Source organism: Hyperoodon ampullatus, assembly GCF_949752795.1.
Source record: "Hyperoodon ampullatus genome assembly, chromosome: 16".
NCBI lineage: Eukaryota > Metazoa > Chordata > Mammalia > Artiodactyla > Ziphiidae > Hyperoodon > Hyperoodon ampullatus.
The window spans coordinates 45633289-45651401 of record NC_136929.1 but is presented as its reverse complement, the minus strand read 5'-3'; the positions used below and the strand labels follow the sequence as shown (position 1 = coordinate 45651401).

General features: G+C 37.2%; 1 protein-coding gene across 1 annotated transcript in view; it reads right to left on the bottom strand.

Annotated features, from left to right (window-relative positions):
* DIAPH3 (diaphanous related formin 3) overlaps positions 1-18113 on the bottom strand; it is a gene marked incomplete at both ends in the record, with an annotated part of 534203 nt that overhangs the window by 80126 nt on the left and 435964 nt on the right. The gene's annotated exons all lie outside the window — the stretch shown is intronic.

The window sequence follows — 18113 nt, the reverse complement described above, 5'->3', positions numbered from 1 at the left end:
GGAAGAGTTCCAAAGAAGGGCTGTAAGAGGTCAGATAAACCAGTGTTTTGGGAGGAGAGAAGACTCTGCTCACTGAACTGCTCTTAGCTCCAGGGAGCTGAAATCTCTGGAGGACGTCACTAATCATGAGATACTCAGAAGGCACAATAATGCACTTGGTGGAGTAAGTTGGAACAGCTTGTGACCAAAACATTCACATGGTGAAGAAAAAAAGCACCAGGTTTCCTGGCAAGGTGTGGACTTTAGAATTTCCACCAATGCAGAATGCTGCTGCAAGAGAAGGTGAACTTTGTAAGGTCCATAATGGCAAAAATAGCTAGAGCCCCAGCATCTACGACAGATGCTACCCGGAGCTGCACAATGAACATCTATCTATTGAGTGAATTCTCAGCATTCGACTATAAAACGTTGATGAAGAAACTGTAGAATTTTGTCCAACAGCAAATCATATTTCAAGCTTAAATGTTTAACCCTAATTAATGTCTCATAAAGTTCAAAAGAAAATCCAATCATGTAATTATATTAAAAAAGAACATTTGGAACACTGAGACAAGCAAAGCACAACAACAAAAAAGAGTGCCATTTTGAAAAATATTAAGCAATCTAATTAGACAGCCACCATACCTACTTCTGTATAACATTTTTGACCTACAAATTGTACCTTCACACAATAGAGGCAGCTCTGTAATTACAACGATCACCACAGTTAAAAAGCTTAGAAAGAGAATGAACTAGTAAATCAACGTAAAAGACATAATTGCCATATTCAAAGACCATACAAGCCTGCTTGTTATCTATAGTTCAATATAATTATTACAAAAAAAAAAAAAGGAAAACAGCAAGAAGAACCAAAAAGTCAGGTTGCTTGCCTTTTCTTAGCTGAAATGAAAATGTTTGTACCTAAATTTAGAAAGATTTCTAGCTTATTTTCTGCTTGTTTTACTTGAATTTGAAGACTTTTAACATCTAGATAGTCTTTAGTGATCATCTGTCAGAATCCTGCTGTCTACGTCACTGAAACTATTTTAAAAGCCTATTATTATGAGAACATTGATCTGATCAATGTTCTGATCATTATGCTAAACTACGCTGAAACTCTGTAGGATATTAGAGTAATTTAGAACCACAACAGTGAGTTAACAATCTCCAACTTTGACCCTCATTGTTCTGTAAAATTTGATTTGTCATGTTTTCTATATCTGTACAGAATGCTATTAAAACATCTTTCCCAAGCAGTCCTTTTCTAGAAAAAAATTACCTTTCTCTACTCCTTCAAAATTTAGTTCAAATAACATTTTGTTTATAAAGTTTTTTAGTGTATCCATATGCTTTCTCGTTAGTATAATCTAAGTATTTATAATTTTATTTGTTATAATCTGATATTAAGAAGGTTGGTTGTTAATGATATAATATATACAATTGTGTTTGTCCTGTTTACATTTCAGTCTATACATTCCTTGAAGGCCTGGAGCTCAAATTCTCTTACATCTTAACAGGAGACTGTGGGGTTTGCGTTAACTTTTAATTAATTAATTAATTAATTAATTTTTGGCTGCATTGGGTCTTTGTTGCCGCGCGCAGGGGCTACTCTTCGTTGCGGTGTGCGGGCTTCTCATTGTGGTGTCTTCTCTTGTTGAGGAGCACAGGCTCTAGGTGTGTGAGCTTCAGTAGTTGTGGCACGTGGGCTCAGTAGTTGTAGCTCACAGACTCTAGAGCACAGGCTCAGTAGTTATGGCGTACGGGCTTAGTTTTTCCGCGGCACATGGGTTCTCCCCGGACCAGGGCACGAACCTGTGTCCTCTGCATTGGTAGGCGGATTCTTAACCACTGTGCCACCAGGGAAGTTCTAACTTATTAATATAATTATTATTATTTTTTTTACAAAGAGTACCTCTCAGTTTTGGCTTTAGTGTCTTAATCAGTAAAATGAGAGAATAAAATTAGAAAAGTATTTTCTAAAATATCAGGTTTATATCCATCAAGACTGGTGGGACATATGTTATTTTTAATGAAATACAGTAGATTAGAAGAGATTGGATTAGAAAAGAAAATAGACTACATCACAAGGAAGTAAAGGTAAAAACTGAACTTTTTGTTTTCTGGTTTTAAATAGGTGTGTGTGCATGTATATGTAGTGGGTCTTGTATTATGTTTTTCTAAGTGTGGGTTTAAGTCAAAAAAGTTCAAAAGTGACTGGGGATAGAAGATCTTTAGGTTCCTTCAATATCTACATTCTGTAATTTCTAAGGCATTCACTTAGGTGTTTATCTTTTTTCTTATATCACTGCTCATTAAGAACTATTCCTGAATTAGATGTAATTTTATCCAAAGGAGACCATTTAAAAAATTCGAATAGATAAGCACATTAATGAATAAAAAAATGTTCATTACTGAGTAAAACTTGAAAGAAATAGATTCCTTGTAATTCCTTTTTCTCAAAACAAACAAAGCCAGAACTTAATTTCCAAAAAAATTTTCAATTTAAAACACCATAATCTAGTATAACTACTGAGAAGAAAATAATAAAAGCTACTATTGAAAAAGTAATGTATAACTAGCGTGTTCCATCATCTTATTCTTACGTTTAAAATAAAAATATCCTGAAAGATTTCTGGAAGACATCCTTATAAAAGAAAAATATATGGTCCGGGAAGATCCCACTTGCTACGGAACAACTAAGCCAGTGCACCACAACTACCGAGCCTGAGCTCTAGAGTCCACGAGTCACAACTACTGAGCCGGCGTGTCACAACTACTGAATCCTGCGTGCCTAGAGCCCATGCTCTGCAACAAAGAGAAGCCACTGCTATGAGAAGCCCGTGCACCGCAAGGAAGAGTAGCTCCTGCTTGCCGCAACTAGAGAAAGCCAACGTGCAGCAATGAAAACCCAACACAGCCAAAGATAAATAAATAAATTAATTAATATTAAAAAGAGTTAAATATAAATTAAAAAAAGAAAAATATATCACCTCTGATGAATTCATTGCAGATAAAATTTGAAGAATGATATCCAAGATATGGTGGTTTAATTATATTGAATTTAAGTCTTCTGTGCCTGAAGTATCAGTGGTCTCTTAGATTTCTGACATATGTTTACTTAGGAAAAGAAAACTCCAAACAAATATTCAACCCAATCTCTTTCCACTATCAAACTCAACAGGTCGAAGGTGTATCCAGGGAGGGCAAATGTTTCCCTTCCCTATTCAGCATCCACCACAGACATCACTAAATAAGCACAATGTTCTTTCCAACTGAGCCTTTCCCAACCCAGTGCTCCAGGAAGTGACTGCCAATCAATAGGTTGCTGAGAGGAAACATTTTCCACACCTGGCCCAGATCATAATGCACACATGTCTGAAAACTTTGGCATGGAAACCAGGTTGTCAACACACATGCACACACATACACACACACACCTGTATGTTTGCCCAACTGACTGATACATACATGCCTTCAGAAATCTGTTTTCATTTAGACAACGAGGCAGATATAGTCAGTAATTCAAACCCTCTACTGTTTAGTTCCTGAAGTTGCTTTATTCAAGGAAACTCAACTTATTTATATTCTTCAAATTCAGGAATCAAGGTCATATATGAAGGTAGATATCTGGTCCATATTATCTCCCTTTCTTTGCTCCCCATTAAAGCACACATTCCCATCAAATGGCTTAGTAATGGAAGTGATATATAATACATGATGTTCTGCATTAAAACAAATGTAGTATTACTTACAGGTAACAGAGTCTTGGGGTAAAAAGAAAAACATGAAAGGCTAGTCTAACCCAACAAAAAGCACCATAAAGTCTAACTGTCAAAAACAAAAACCTAATTTTCTCTTTTTGCTCATCAACATCATCTCATATCAAAAGTTAAAGTTTGTGAATTATTGAATTGGTGAATAAATTTGCCCCTCTAAATCATCTGACTTTGCCTCTGAGGGCTCGTGTCACCTCCTCTTCATGTCAATGTCTTGCATGGCTGAGTTGCCACAATCTGCTTTGGTCACTAAAGCTCAAGTCACTCGGAGCCATCAAATCAATTATAACAGCCATTGCTGTCTGACACGGCCAACCAGTGATTGATAACAAAACCTGTCTGCTTTCAGTTCTCATCTGACAGCAACAAACCAGTCCCAGCCTGCTCTTACTGGAATTTGTCATAAATCAATAGCAATTCCACCAGGCAGAAAGGTGCTGGCGACTCTCTTTAGTCACTTGGCCTCATTTTCTTTGCAAATTTAAAAAATATAACTATTAAGGTAGATTAAGGCCCAAAGTTTATTTCTTGAAGTGTCTAATATTACATGAAAGTAATCTCATAATTTAACACCACATAATGTTCTTATTCTTTAATTTGATTTTTAAGGTGAATGACTAAAACACCACTAAAACTTTGCAAGAGGAACTTTTAGATTCAAATGCTACAATTTTATATATAATAGAGACAAATGGCATTTCCTTTTAGATTATTTCAGATCCGACATCATGTTTTTAAATGACTATTTAAGAAATATTTCAACAAAATCTCCCCAAACCAGATTTTTTTTTTACTATTTAGCTATGTCATTATAAAATGGACTAAACATTTAAAAACAATATTATAAGCAAATATCAGTCAGTAGCATTGAATATTAATTGCATGTGGAAGACTGTATTTTGCAGATATGCATACATAATTTTTTTCTGCAAAAGTTATTACTTATGGACTAAGACTAGTACACTTTAAATATTTTGTGGAGTTGAATAACACTGAGTTATCTGAAGGAAAAGAAAACAACCCTGATTGAATCTGTAGAACTTGGAGAACACTTTGAGAATTTGTGATACCTTACTATGCAATTTTCAACATCAAAAAATACCTAATAAAAAACCTGGATACATTTGGCATCGCATTAGGTAGCAAGCTCATTTAAGCGGGAATGAATGATTCTTGCAGGAATCTTGCACAATAAAAATAAAACAGAGATCATTCATAATAACACAAGCATTTATATAAGGGGAGAGGAGAAGGAAAGGGAAGAAACATTAAGGACGTATTTTACATAAGGCACTGATAGGGCCTCTATATACATGATTTCATTGGCTCCTCAAACACCTAAGGTAGACATTTTTATTCCAATTTTCAAAAAAGGACACAGGGGCATGTCAAACTGAATTTGAAGTCAGTTCAACCTGATTTCAATGCCTATATTCTTTGTATGTTCATTTATCATTTACTTACTACTAATTGAGAACCTATTATGTGCTCTATGCTAAACTAAGCATCAGACATAGAAAAATGAATAAAACACAGGCATGGGGACTACAGGTAAACAAAACAGACACCAAACCAGAGAGGTCGTAGCAGCCATGGATATAAAAAGAGAGCATCGCAGTGAGTAAGGCAGTAACAGTTCTACCAGCTCCAAACGCCAACATGTACGTACTCACAAAGCTTGATTTAAATATCAGTTCAGCTAACTAGATACATGATCTGGGATAAGCTACTCTCCTAGCTTGCCTTTTTCTCACCTATAAAAATGGATTTACCTCAGAAAGGTTGATTTGAGTTTGAAATGAATTAACCTATTCAAGAAAACACTGGGCATTTGATAGTTGCTCATTAAATATTACTTTCACTTCCCCTTTATACACAAATCCTCATCTTCAAACACCTTCCAAGTTTAGTTGCCAATCCTCAGAAACGTATAAGACCTACCTTCTTCACTTAAAATGTAAAATTACTTGATTTATAGAATTCCCTGACCAAAACTGGTACCCGTGGTAACAATGGTTTGAGGTCATTTTAATAAAGATCTTCGTCAAGAAGGTGGCCTGTGAAAGTACAGGGACCACAGCAGTAAGAGGGTGAAGAATGGGGTCTCAGCACCTGGAGTGGCTCAGCAGAGCTGCCTCCAGAGGGACTGTGCTCTACATGTTGGCCAGACCCAGAAGATGTGGACTTGCCAAAGCAGTACCTAAGCTGCTTAAGACTTGTCGTGTTCCCTTCAGTGCACTTCCTCTCTCCTTCTGCTGGAAAGGGAAGGGGCTGTTACGTTAGGCAGCCCCCACCTGGGAAAGATTTGCCAGACTGTCAAATACTATGACTACCAAGAAGAAAATATGCACAAGAGACTATATTCCTCAACATTATATAATTAAAACCTATAATTCTACTAACCCATGAAGATAGTTTTAAGTGCCATAAGGGAATTCTGTAGATCAAGTCAGTTCTGCAACTGTTACAATAACAGTTACAGACTGACCTGAATTTCTCTTACTAAATTTTAGATAGTCAGTTGACAATTGAACATTATTACCTATGTCTCTTTTATACTGAAATATTTTTACCAATACATCATCTGTCCACAAAAACTTGACTGTGTTCACAACCAATGGCTTTCCCACTTCTGGAAGTTTTTTTCTTTCCTTTTTTTTTTTTTTTTTTTTTTTGGTCAAACAGCAGTGAAGCAATTCAATTTCATATATTAAGAACATTTCAGGGGTGAAGTTTAAATTCTCTCCTTACTGGACTTCCATTTCTCCTGACCATGCTGTAAGGATCTATCCCTCATGCTTAGGTCCAAAGTATCAAAACTGACCACTGTTAACAGAGGGATTATTAAAGGGATTTGAAGTTTTGAATCTGCATTTTGTTAAGAAGGTGATCCTCTAGAATAACGTGCTGTATGAAAATAAACTAATGACATTTCATCTACTGAATTGTAATTTGAATCTTGAATGTATTTGACATTCTAATACAGAACTACTGGAAGCTGCAAGGTATAGCAGAAAACCCACATTAGATGAAAGAATTAGAAATTCTTTATTCTCTATGTAGCCATGTGAGATAGTTAACTACTTCGAGTACCCATTTTCTCATTTATTAACTGGGAATACTAATATCAACATGTGTGGCTCCTGGTGCTGTTCAGAGGACCAATGACAATACCACCAGTGCCAGTAGCATCAGAAGTATAATACCATCTATGCTTTTTCATGTCTGTAAGTATCATCTGGACCAAGCATTCTGTGAAAAGCTTTGAAACACAGAATTTAATTAATACCTACAGCAATCTACAAATACATGCATTTTATGGATTTTAAAGACGAGGATACTTGAGGCACAGAGAGAGTAAACATTAAGTAAATATCAAAGCTGGGATTTGAACCCCGGTCTGCTTATCCCAATGCATATCCTCTTACCACAGTGCTACAGTGACTCCTGTTAAGCACTACAAAAATGCAACCAAGGGCACTGGAAAATACACAAGAGTGTACGCACTTACATGCCAATCATGGAAGTTTAGCAGACATGCACCATGCACCTTTTTGATACCGTGTATGCACCCTTCTCACCTACTTATTCAAGGGTAGGTTGCAGAATCATCTCAGAATATTCTTTCTTTGTTTCTTTGAAAACATACTCTTGTCTAAGAACAATTAAGGGACATTTTAAGCACAGAACTCAAGAGATACCTATTTTGGAGTCAGAAAGATCCAAGTTCCAATCCATCCTACCATACTCTACCTATGAGACCATATATTAATGATTTCACCACTCTTTATCTTGGAAATAGGAATAGTCTGACTTGCTTCACAGCATCATTATAAGAGTTATGATAAGTAAGTACACAGTGCCTGTCACATAGAGAACGCTCAGTAAATGGTACCTTCTAATATTAATTACAATGATAGTACTAATGACATTTAATTAGCCTGTGCACCAGGATTTCCCACATGCTATGTCTAACACCCTGGACCAAGGCCTTCTAGAAACTGTAAAATTAGCAAACGATGAACATCTAAGAAGTAATAAAAATGTCATGGAAGAAAGTGAAAGCAAGTTAAATTCTAGCTTTGGTATCTTGAGAAAAATGTCATCAAGTTGTATGTAAAGGTTCAAGAAGTTTTTAACGAGCTTGAATTAGATAACTTATCTATCTTTTATAAGTTAGAATCATTTGATCTATATTAGAGAAACAATATATTTACTCCTCCTCTCATATTTTTCACACTATAAGGGATGAGGAGCAGGGGATAGTGGAACAAGAAGATGAACAGAGAAGGTGTAGCCCAAAAGCACGGAGGGCATTTTCTCTGAGCTGGTGAATAGTGGAGTAGCTCTAGGTATCCACAACTGAGGCCGGAAGGGAAAAGGAACAATGGGGATGGTGAGCAAATTGGGGTGAGGTTAAGAGGTGACCTGGAATTGTAGGGGAGCAAGGGGGCTAGTTATTTCCTGTGCCCCACTCTAGCCATTAACGGGTCATTTTTACAGTTTAACCACCTGTCATCCCTGACAGGACAAACATGATCACCTTAAAGAAAAATTTAAAATCAAGCAGGTGCTATTTAAAAGAAAGATAAGGGCCTCCCTGGTGGCGCAGTGGTTGAGAGTCCGCCTGCTGATGCAGGGGATACGGGTTCGTGCCCCGGTCTGGGAGGATCCCATATGCCGCGGAGCGGCTGGGCCCGTGAGCCATGGCCGCTGAGCCTGTGCATCCGGAGCCTGTGCTCCGCAACGGGAGAGGCCACAACAGTGAGAGGCCCGTGTACCGCAAAATAAATAAATAAATAAATAAATAAAAGAAAGATAATAGGTAAAAGGGATAGGGTAATTAGGAAAGAAGAAATACACAGAGAAGTTGTTTTTTTCTCCTTGAATTTCCTCCCATTACAGGGATATTTTAGGAGTATGTGCATGGAAGACAAAAACACAAAGAGAAAATGTGAGTAAATATAAAGGGAAAAGAAAAAATTTGAATAGTCCTTATGCTATTATACTACTTATTTGAATTTCTCATATCTGCATAATACTACAAATTTAATATTACAGACTTAAGAGTATTTTAGAAAGAAGAATACCAAGGAAAGGAATTGCTAGTAATCAGGGAACTGTAAGTATTGCTAGCAATTAGAGACAGGGTTGCAAAATGTTACTTATTTAGATATATATTCCACTCTATAATGCTACATTATTTACATAATCTTAAATAAATTAAAAATGATTAGGTAGACGGATAAAGATTTCATACAAGAATAAAATCTTCAGCCCAATTCAAATATAGCTAATATGCCTAGAGTAAAAGTTTATAAAATAAAGTCTCTTAAATTCCAAAATTGGACTTATTTGAATATTATTCAATATAACATGATTTATAAATAGAAGAAAAGAAGTCTGTGGAAATTACTGGGGAAATTATTCATGGTTTCTTATTTGATTTTTTTTGTCTTGAGCACTACCTTAAATTGACATAAGAATATTTTTCAGCCTCCTCTATGTAGTTTGAACAAAATAATGCTAAATCAAATTCATGTAGTGTAAAGTAAAAAATATATGAACACAAAATTTTCAAATATTTATACTTTGCTCTTTTTTGACAGTTTGCTCTTTAAAGTTATGAATTAGGAATTGTAAAAATTTGGAATTAAGAGCTTAAAATATGTTTTTGTATGCAGATCTGGTATTAATGTTACAAGAAAAGTGGAAAGAATTAAAAGTATTATTGTTTAAAATATATGCATAGGACATGGAGCTAATGCTTACCGAGTAGAGAGAGAGTTTAGTTGGGGAAGACTGAAAAGTTCTGAAGATAGAGAGTGGTGATGGTTGCACAACAATATGAATGCATTTAATGCCACAGAGCTGTACACTTAAAAATGGTTAAAATGATTAATTTTATGTTACATATATTTTACTACAGTAAACAATATATATATGAGAAAAAGGATGAAAAATACAAGATAAAGATGTAAATAAAAGGAATAAAAAATAGATTAAAGACTTCATATTCTGAATAGTAGCATTAAATATAGAAGATTAAAAAAAATCTTTTTAAAAAAGCTTTTAGAAGAAAATAATATTTATGACCTTGAGGTAGGCAAGATTTCTTAAACAGGACACAAAAAGTGTTAACCATAAAGAAAGGTTCAATTAACTGGACTACATTAAAATTAAGGTCTTTTTGTTTTAAAAAAATGAACACCACTGAAAAAGTGAAAAAGGCAAGCTACAGGGTGGAAGAAGATATTTGTATTACATATATCCACCAAAGGACTTGGGTCCAGAATATATCCAGAACTTCTCAAATTAATGGGAAAAAGACAACTTAATAGAAAAAGGGACAAAGACTTAATCAGGCATTTCATGAAAGAGGTTACAAAATTAAAGGAAATACAAGTTAAAGCCCCAATGTAACACCAATACACACCAGTAGAATGGTTAAAATAAAAAAGAACTTTAAAAGACTGTCAACACCAAGTGTTGCTGAGAATATGAGGCAACTGTAATTTCATTCACTGCTGATTGAAGTATAAATTAGTAAGATTTATTTGGAAAATCTTCTGGTAGTATTCGTGAAAGCTAAACATTAGCGTACACTATTATCCAGCAATTCCACTCCTAGGTGTTTACTTGATAGGAATGCATATATCTGTGCACCAAAAGGCATGTTTGAGGATGTTCATAGTAGTACTATTCAGAATAGCTCCAAACTGGAGACCAACCAAAGGTACTTCAACAGCAGAATGGACAAGTTATAGACCATTCAAATAATGGAACATTAGCAGTAAGAACTAGCAAACAGTTGTTCTGTGTAACATCACGATTGACTGTAATAGACATGTTGAGTGAAAGAAGGCAAATTCCAAAGAGAACAGACTAATACTCCATTTATACGATGTTCAAAAAGAAGCAACAGTACCCGATAGTCTTAGAAGGCACAGAATGCCTTCTAAGGTTATCCTTGAGAGGTGGTGGTGGGGGGGGGAGGGAGCAGAGGAGTTAGGGACTGGAAGGGTCTAGTAATGGGGCTTCTGGGGGTATTGGTGATGCTCTGTTCCTTGGTATGAGTGGGGTTACATGGTGTGTTTATTTTGAGAAAATATACTGAGCTATATACTTCTACAATTTGTACCTTTTTCTGCACGTATGTAATATTTCAGTAAAAAGTTCAAAAATGAAACAACACATTAAAACTTAAAGCAGAAAACAGTTAAATGACAATGTAAAAAAATCCTCAATTTTCAATGAAATAATGGAAAGAATCATAATGCACTAAAAAGCTTATCTGTAAAACACTGAAATGGAGGATGCTAATTGCTGACACATACCCCTGCAGATTGTCAGCAAACACAAATTCTCTGAATTTAAGTTTCAGAGTCCTGAACAGTATTTGATTCAAAAGCCAAATGAAGAAATGGCTGGGGCAAAGAAGAGACAAGTCAGATGCCACAATACAGTACAGAATGTAGGCTTGAAGGAGAAATAATGGTGACATACCACCTTCCTAGCCAAGGGAGACAGTTACAGGCAAAGCAGTGACGACACTAGGTTCCGATACAAAAAGCCTGTGACATAAGAAGCATTACCACAAGCCACAACTACCTGGACACTGAAAAGCAAGAGAAGACCCAGGGGAATAAGAAAATATTTGAAGAGATTTGAATCTCAGCCTGAGACTACATGAACTCACTGTCACCACCCACCCATCTCAATGCCTCCTCATACTACTTCCAGCAATCCACAAATGAGTAGTAATCTAAAAAGACCAGCATGTGATCTGAATACAGATCCTGCTAAAAGGAGGGAAAAAAAGAGAAAAAGAACAGATCAAGACATGTCTACTCAACACAGTAGGTCATATTTTTACTTTATTTTATCATATTTTATGTTTATATTGAAGCAGCTTTGACAATTCACCCTTCACGAATTATGACAAGATTCTTCAGAATTGAAGAAATGATAGACTTTGAAGGTGGCAGTGCTCAGAGTGGGAGTTCACATTTTTAATCTTAATGAAATGTTGAATGTGAAATACAGAGGCACCATTCCGAGAACAGGAAGAAACTGCACAAGTTGAAAAGTTTGGGTCACACTGGGAACTGCAAATGGCTCAAGTATAGCCAAGTGGTGGAGTCTGGTGATGGAGTGCAGAAAGGTGAGGCTGGGGAGGTACAGGCAGGATCACGTGAGGGGTTACATTCTGAACCACTGGCATTTACACAGAGCATGAAAATGTCTGTATTTTTGGATGATCTCTTTAGTAGTAGTAGTGCAGAGGAGTGAAGTGGATGGGAGAAAACCTGGAGGGAAGGAGAGTAATGGGGATACTATAATAAAACCAACCATCTAGAAATGAAGATGGATGGGAAGAAGGCAGTGGTGCTCAGAGAGTGAAGGCCAGGTGTGAGCAACCTCATGGAAGTGGGATAAACTGTACTTGGTGACGAATGCTGTGTGCATGTGGTAGTGGAGGTGACAAAGCAAGGGAGGAGGTTTCCATCATAGGGATGGTAATAAAGGTTGGGTTGGCAGGAGTCAGGATATAGGATAAGAGGCTCCAGATGCACCATGCGGTGGAGGTGCCTGAGGAATGACTCCCCACGGAGAGAACTCCTTCATCCTAGCCTCAACACTTATAGGTCTGCATGACAGCCCAGACTGAGGACTGTCCTGAAAAAGTATGAAACTGCCTTTTCTGAACATTTTAAAGAGAAAGTGGCCAATTACCTTTCTGTAATGGCTACTCATAGATGTACTGAAGGGTCTCTTGTAGCCTTTTGATTCTGTGACAACTGCTCTTTCCAGAGTCATATAGGGATGCTTGGGGAATTAATGGGATATTTGTAAAACATTTTCATTTCCTTTAAAGTTTTTATTTACAATCCATTTACATACATTTAAATGCAGCTAGAAAAACACATTTAAATTCAATTTCCTTTGAAATTGCCAAGGGAATGCAAAAGGGAGAATTTAAAAAGCACTTTAATAGAGGAAAAAACTCTACACACTACAGGTATCACTGTCACTTCCATGTCTCAGAACATACACACACACACGCACACTCACACACAATCAAGTAAACCGGTGGCAAACCATTTCTTACACTAAGTTTGTATTAGAATCAATTCTTTAAGTTTCTATACTGCTGAAAAACTATATGGGTGCTGGTTACATGGTGAGTTCATTTTGAGAAAATACATTGAACTCATGATTTGTGCATCTTCTGCATGTATGAAAAATTAAATAAGAAAATTGTAGCAACTAAAAATAAAACCTCAACTTTTAAAATGGTTAAAAGTGTGATACCCCATGAAGATGTAATACCCAATATTTGGATTCTGATACCAGTCAATTATCTGAAAAAATATCTAGAGACAAATGACATTATGGGTAGAAATAATAATAACCATTAAGGTCACTTAATACATATATCTTCCGGGCACTCTGCTAGGTATTAGGGAATGGGAAATGAAGACGATGGTCCCCGTCCTCCAGTAGTTCATATTCCAGTAAGAATGACAACTGCATTGACAACTAACCAGGTGGCACAGGGACAGAATGCACTATGGCAGCACAGAGCAGCTGGGATTATTTTTCTTTGACCAGGAGTGGGATGGGAGGTGGGCCTGGAAGGTGACATCTGAAAGGGAGCTTTGAAACGATGAATGTGCTTGACAAGGGAGAAAAAGAATCTCAGGGAGTAAGATGTGGAGTGACTAAAGTATTTTAGTTAGGGACGAGTAGAGTTGAGTTGATGGACAACTTGTAAAACTCAGGACCTTTTTGTTCCAGAAAGGTTTCTTGCTGCACTTGCTTTCATAAGAACTGACAACTTTAGCCTGCCTGGAAGTAAGTATTTTAAAACTTAGTTCCTTTTTTGTCTTTCCTTTTCCTCTGGCTTTAACACACAGCCTGAGGTTTGTCAGCATATTTAACAAGAACAAAGCAAGAGAAAAAAAAAAAGATGGCAAAATAGAAGGGAGAAAGGACCAAAACCCAACATGGCAGGGGCCAGTACTATTTCAAGTGTGAATATTGTTTAACCTAGGGGTTAACTATCTTTTAAAAACAGAATGCAAAAGGTTTTAGCAATTCTTCTGCTATATCTGGAGGGTGATCCTTCCAATACTAGAGGAGCACTTGGAATAAGTATTCAGATAAATGGTTCAAGGGTACTGAGTTGTCTTATAATTTTAGTGGGTAAAGGGAAGAAACGGATTCACTAATGGCTGGTGTGGAAGGAAACTCACAATGGAGACAGTATTGCTATGTGAACTCTCTAAGACGGAGGCCAGAAGCCATTGAGGAAGCGTAGCTTACACATGTCCCAGTCTGCATGGAATCTCATCTTTTTACCACTGACTGTCCTAATTAAGAACATTAGCCAGGAACTCAAAATACTTATCAGACTCTTGTCCTGAAACAACTTGGGACAGCCATTCCTCAAGGACAAATATTTCCTTTCTTGTGTCAGAGTACAGCTTCATGGCTATTACTTTATAAACCCAACTATTTCTCTTCCCTGAATCTATGTCTCCCAAATTATAATTCTTAAGACACCATATAAACTCTTTTCTTACTTGCAGCCTTCTGTGCTTTCTTTTTCAGTTGACACTGGTGTGTGCAATAGAGATATTCCTTGCTCAACTGAAAATTACCTGCGAGACAATGGTTACCAGTTCCCAAGTGTAGGTAATATGTGAGGCAAAACGAGGTTGCAAATTGATTAGTATTTATCCAGTGCTGGTAGTCCAAAAGACAAGCTCTGCATTGTCTGGATTATGGAAAGCCTTGGTTCCCTTACCTCTAAGAACCATAATCAGCTTAGAAGGATCTGAAACCATGATTCCTCGGATTTTCCATTGAGGCTCAAGACTTGTTGTCGTAGATTGGTTCAAGATGGCGGAGTAGAAGGACGTGAGCTCACTCCCTCTTGTGAGAGCACTGGAATCACAACTAACTGCTGAACAGTCATCGACAGGAAGACACTGGAACTCAGCAAAACAGATACCCGCATCCAAAGACAAAGGAGAAGCCACAGTGAGGTGGTAGGAGGGGCGCAATCACAATAAAATCAAATCCCATAACTGCTGGGTGGGTGACGCACAAACTGGAGACCACTTATAACACAGAAGCCCACCTACTGGAGTGAAGGTTCTGAGCCCCACATCAGGCTTCCCAACCTGAGGGTCCAGCAATGGGAGGAGGAATTCCTAGAGAATCAGACTTTGAAGGTTAGTGGGATTTGATTACAAGGCTTCCACAGGACTGGGGGAAACAGAGACTCCACTCCTGTAGGGCACACACAAAGGAGTGTGAGCATCGGGACCCAGGGGAAGGAGCAGTGACCCCATAGAGACTGAACCAGACCTACCTGCTAGTGTTGGAGGGTCTCCTGCAGAGGCAGGGAGGTGGCTGTGGCTCACCGCGAGGACAAGGACACTGGCAGCACAAGTTCTGGGAAGTACTCCTTGGCGTGAGCCCTCCCAGAGTTTGCCATTAGCGCCACCAAAGAGCCTGGTAGGCTCCAGGGCTGGGTTGACTTAGGCCAAACAACCAACAGGGAGGGAAACCAGCCCCACCCATCAGCAGACAAGCAGATTAAAGTTTTACTGAGCTCTGCTCAGCAGAGCAACACCCAGCTCTATGAACCACCATCCCTCCCAACAGGAAACTTACACAAGCCTCTTAGAGAGCCTCATCTACCAGAGTAGACACAGCAGAAGCAAGAAGAACTACAATCCTGCAGCCCGTGGAAGCCACATTCACAGAAAGAGAGACAAGAAGAAAAGGCAGAGGGCTTTGTACCAGATGAAGGAACAAGATAAAACCCCAGAAAAACAACTAAATGAAGTGGAGGTAGGCAACCTTCCAGAAAAAGAAATCAGAATAATGATAGTGAAGATGATCCAGGACCTCGGAAAAAGAATGGAGGCAAAGATTGAGAAGATGAAAGAAATGTTTAACAAGACCTAGAAGAGTTAAAGAACAAATACCTAGAAGAATTAAAGAACAAACAAACAGAGATGAACAATACAATAAGTGAAATGAAAATTACACTAGAAGGAATCAGTAGCAGAATAACTGAGGCAGAAGAACAGACAAGTGACCTGGAAGACAGAATTGTGGAATTCACTGCTGTGGAACAGAATAAAGAAAAAAGAATGAAAAGAAAGAAAGACAGCCTAAGAGACCTCTGGGACAACATTAAATGCAACAACATTCACATTATAGGGGTCCCAGAAGGAGAAGAAAGAGAGAAAGGACCTGAGAAATATTTGAAGAGATTATAGTTGAAAAATTCCCTAACATGGGAAAGGAAATTGCCACCCAAGTACAGGAAGCACAGAGAGTCCCAGGCAGGATAAACCCAAGGAGAAACATGCTGAGAAACATAGTAATCAAATTGACAAACATTAAAGACAAAGAAAAATTATTGAAAGCAACAAGGGAAAAATGACAAATAACATACAAGGGAACTCCCATAAGATTAAAAGCTGATTTCTCAGTAGAAACTCTACAAGCCAGAAGGGAGTGGCATGATATATTTAAAGTGATGAAAGGGAAGAACCTACAACCACGATTACTCTAACCCACAAGGATCTCATTCAGGTTCCACAGAGAAATCAAAAGCTTTACAGACAAGCAAAAGCTAAGAGAATTCAGCACCACCAAACCAGCTCTACAACAAATGCTAAAGGAACTTCTCTAAGTGGGAAACACAAGAGAAGAAAAGGACCTACAGAAACAAACTAATAACAATTAAGAAAATGGTAATAGGAACATGCATATCAATAATTACCTTAAATGTGAATGGATTAAATGCTCCAACCAAAAGACACAGGCTTGCTGAATGGAAACAAAAACAAGACCCATATAAATGCTGTCTACAAGGGGCCCACTTGAGACCTAGGGACACGTACAGACTGAAAGTGAGGGGATGGAAAACGATATTCCATGCAAATAGAAATCAAAAGAAAGATGGAGTAGCAATACTCGTATCAGATAAAATACTTTAAAATACAGAATGTTACAAGAGGCAAGGAGGGACACTACACAATGATCAAGGGATCAATCCAAGAAGAAGATATGAAAATTATAAATATATATGCACCAAACATAGGAGCACCACAATATATAAGGCAACTGCTAACAGCTATAAAACTGGAAATAGACAGTAACACAATAATAGTGGGGGACTTTAACACCTCACTTACACCAATGGACACATCATCCAAACAGAAAATTAATAAGGAAACACAAGCTTTAAATGTAACAATAGACCACATAGATTTAATTGATCTTTATAGGACATTCCATTCCAAAACAGCAGATTACACTTTCTTCTCAAGTGCACACAGAACATTCTCCAGGATAGATCACATCTTGAGTCACAAATCAAGCCTCAGTAAATTTAAGAAAACTGAAATCATATCAGGCATCTTTTCTGACCACAACACTATGAGATTAGAAATCAATTACAGGGAAAAAAACCATAAAAAACACAAACAAATGGAGGCAAAACATTACGTTACAAAATAACTAAGACATCACTGAAGAAATCAAAGAGGAAATAAAAAAATACCTAGACACAAATGACAACGAAAATACGATGATCCAAAACCTATGGGATGCAGCAAAAGCAGTTTTAAGAGGGAAGTTTATAGCAATACAAGGCTACCTCAAGAAACAAGAAAAATCTCCAATAAACAATCTAGTCTTACACCTAAAGGAACTAGGGAAAGAACAACAAACAAAACCCAAAGTTAGGAAAAGAAAAGAAATCATAAAGATAGGAGCAGAAATAAATGAAATAGAAACAAAGAAAACAATAGCAAAAATCAATAAAACTAAAAGGTGGTCCTTTGAGAAGATAAACAAAATTGATAAACCATTAGCCAGACTCATTAAGTAAAAGAGGGAGAGGACTCAAATTAATACAATTAGAAATGAAAAAGGAGAAGTTACAAAAGACACCACAGAAATACAAAGCATCCTAAGAGACTACTACAAGCAACTCTATGCCAATAAAATGGACAACCTGGAAGAAATGGACAAATTCTTAGAAAGGTATAACCTTCCAAGACTGAAGCAGGAAGAAATAGAAAATATGAACAGAACAATCACAAGTAATGAAATTGAAACTGCGATTAAAAATCTACCAACAAATAAAAGTCCAGGACTAGATGTCTTCACAGGTGAATTCTATCAAACATGTAGAAAAGAGCTAACACCCATCCTTCTCAAACTCTTCCAAAAAATTGCAGAGAAAGGAAAACTTCCAAACTCATTCTATGAGGCCACCGTCACCCTGATACCAAAAGCAAACAAAGATACTACAAAAAAAGA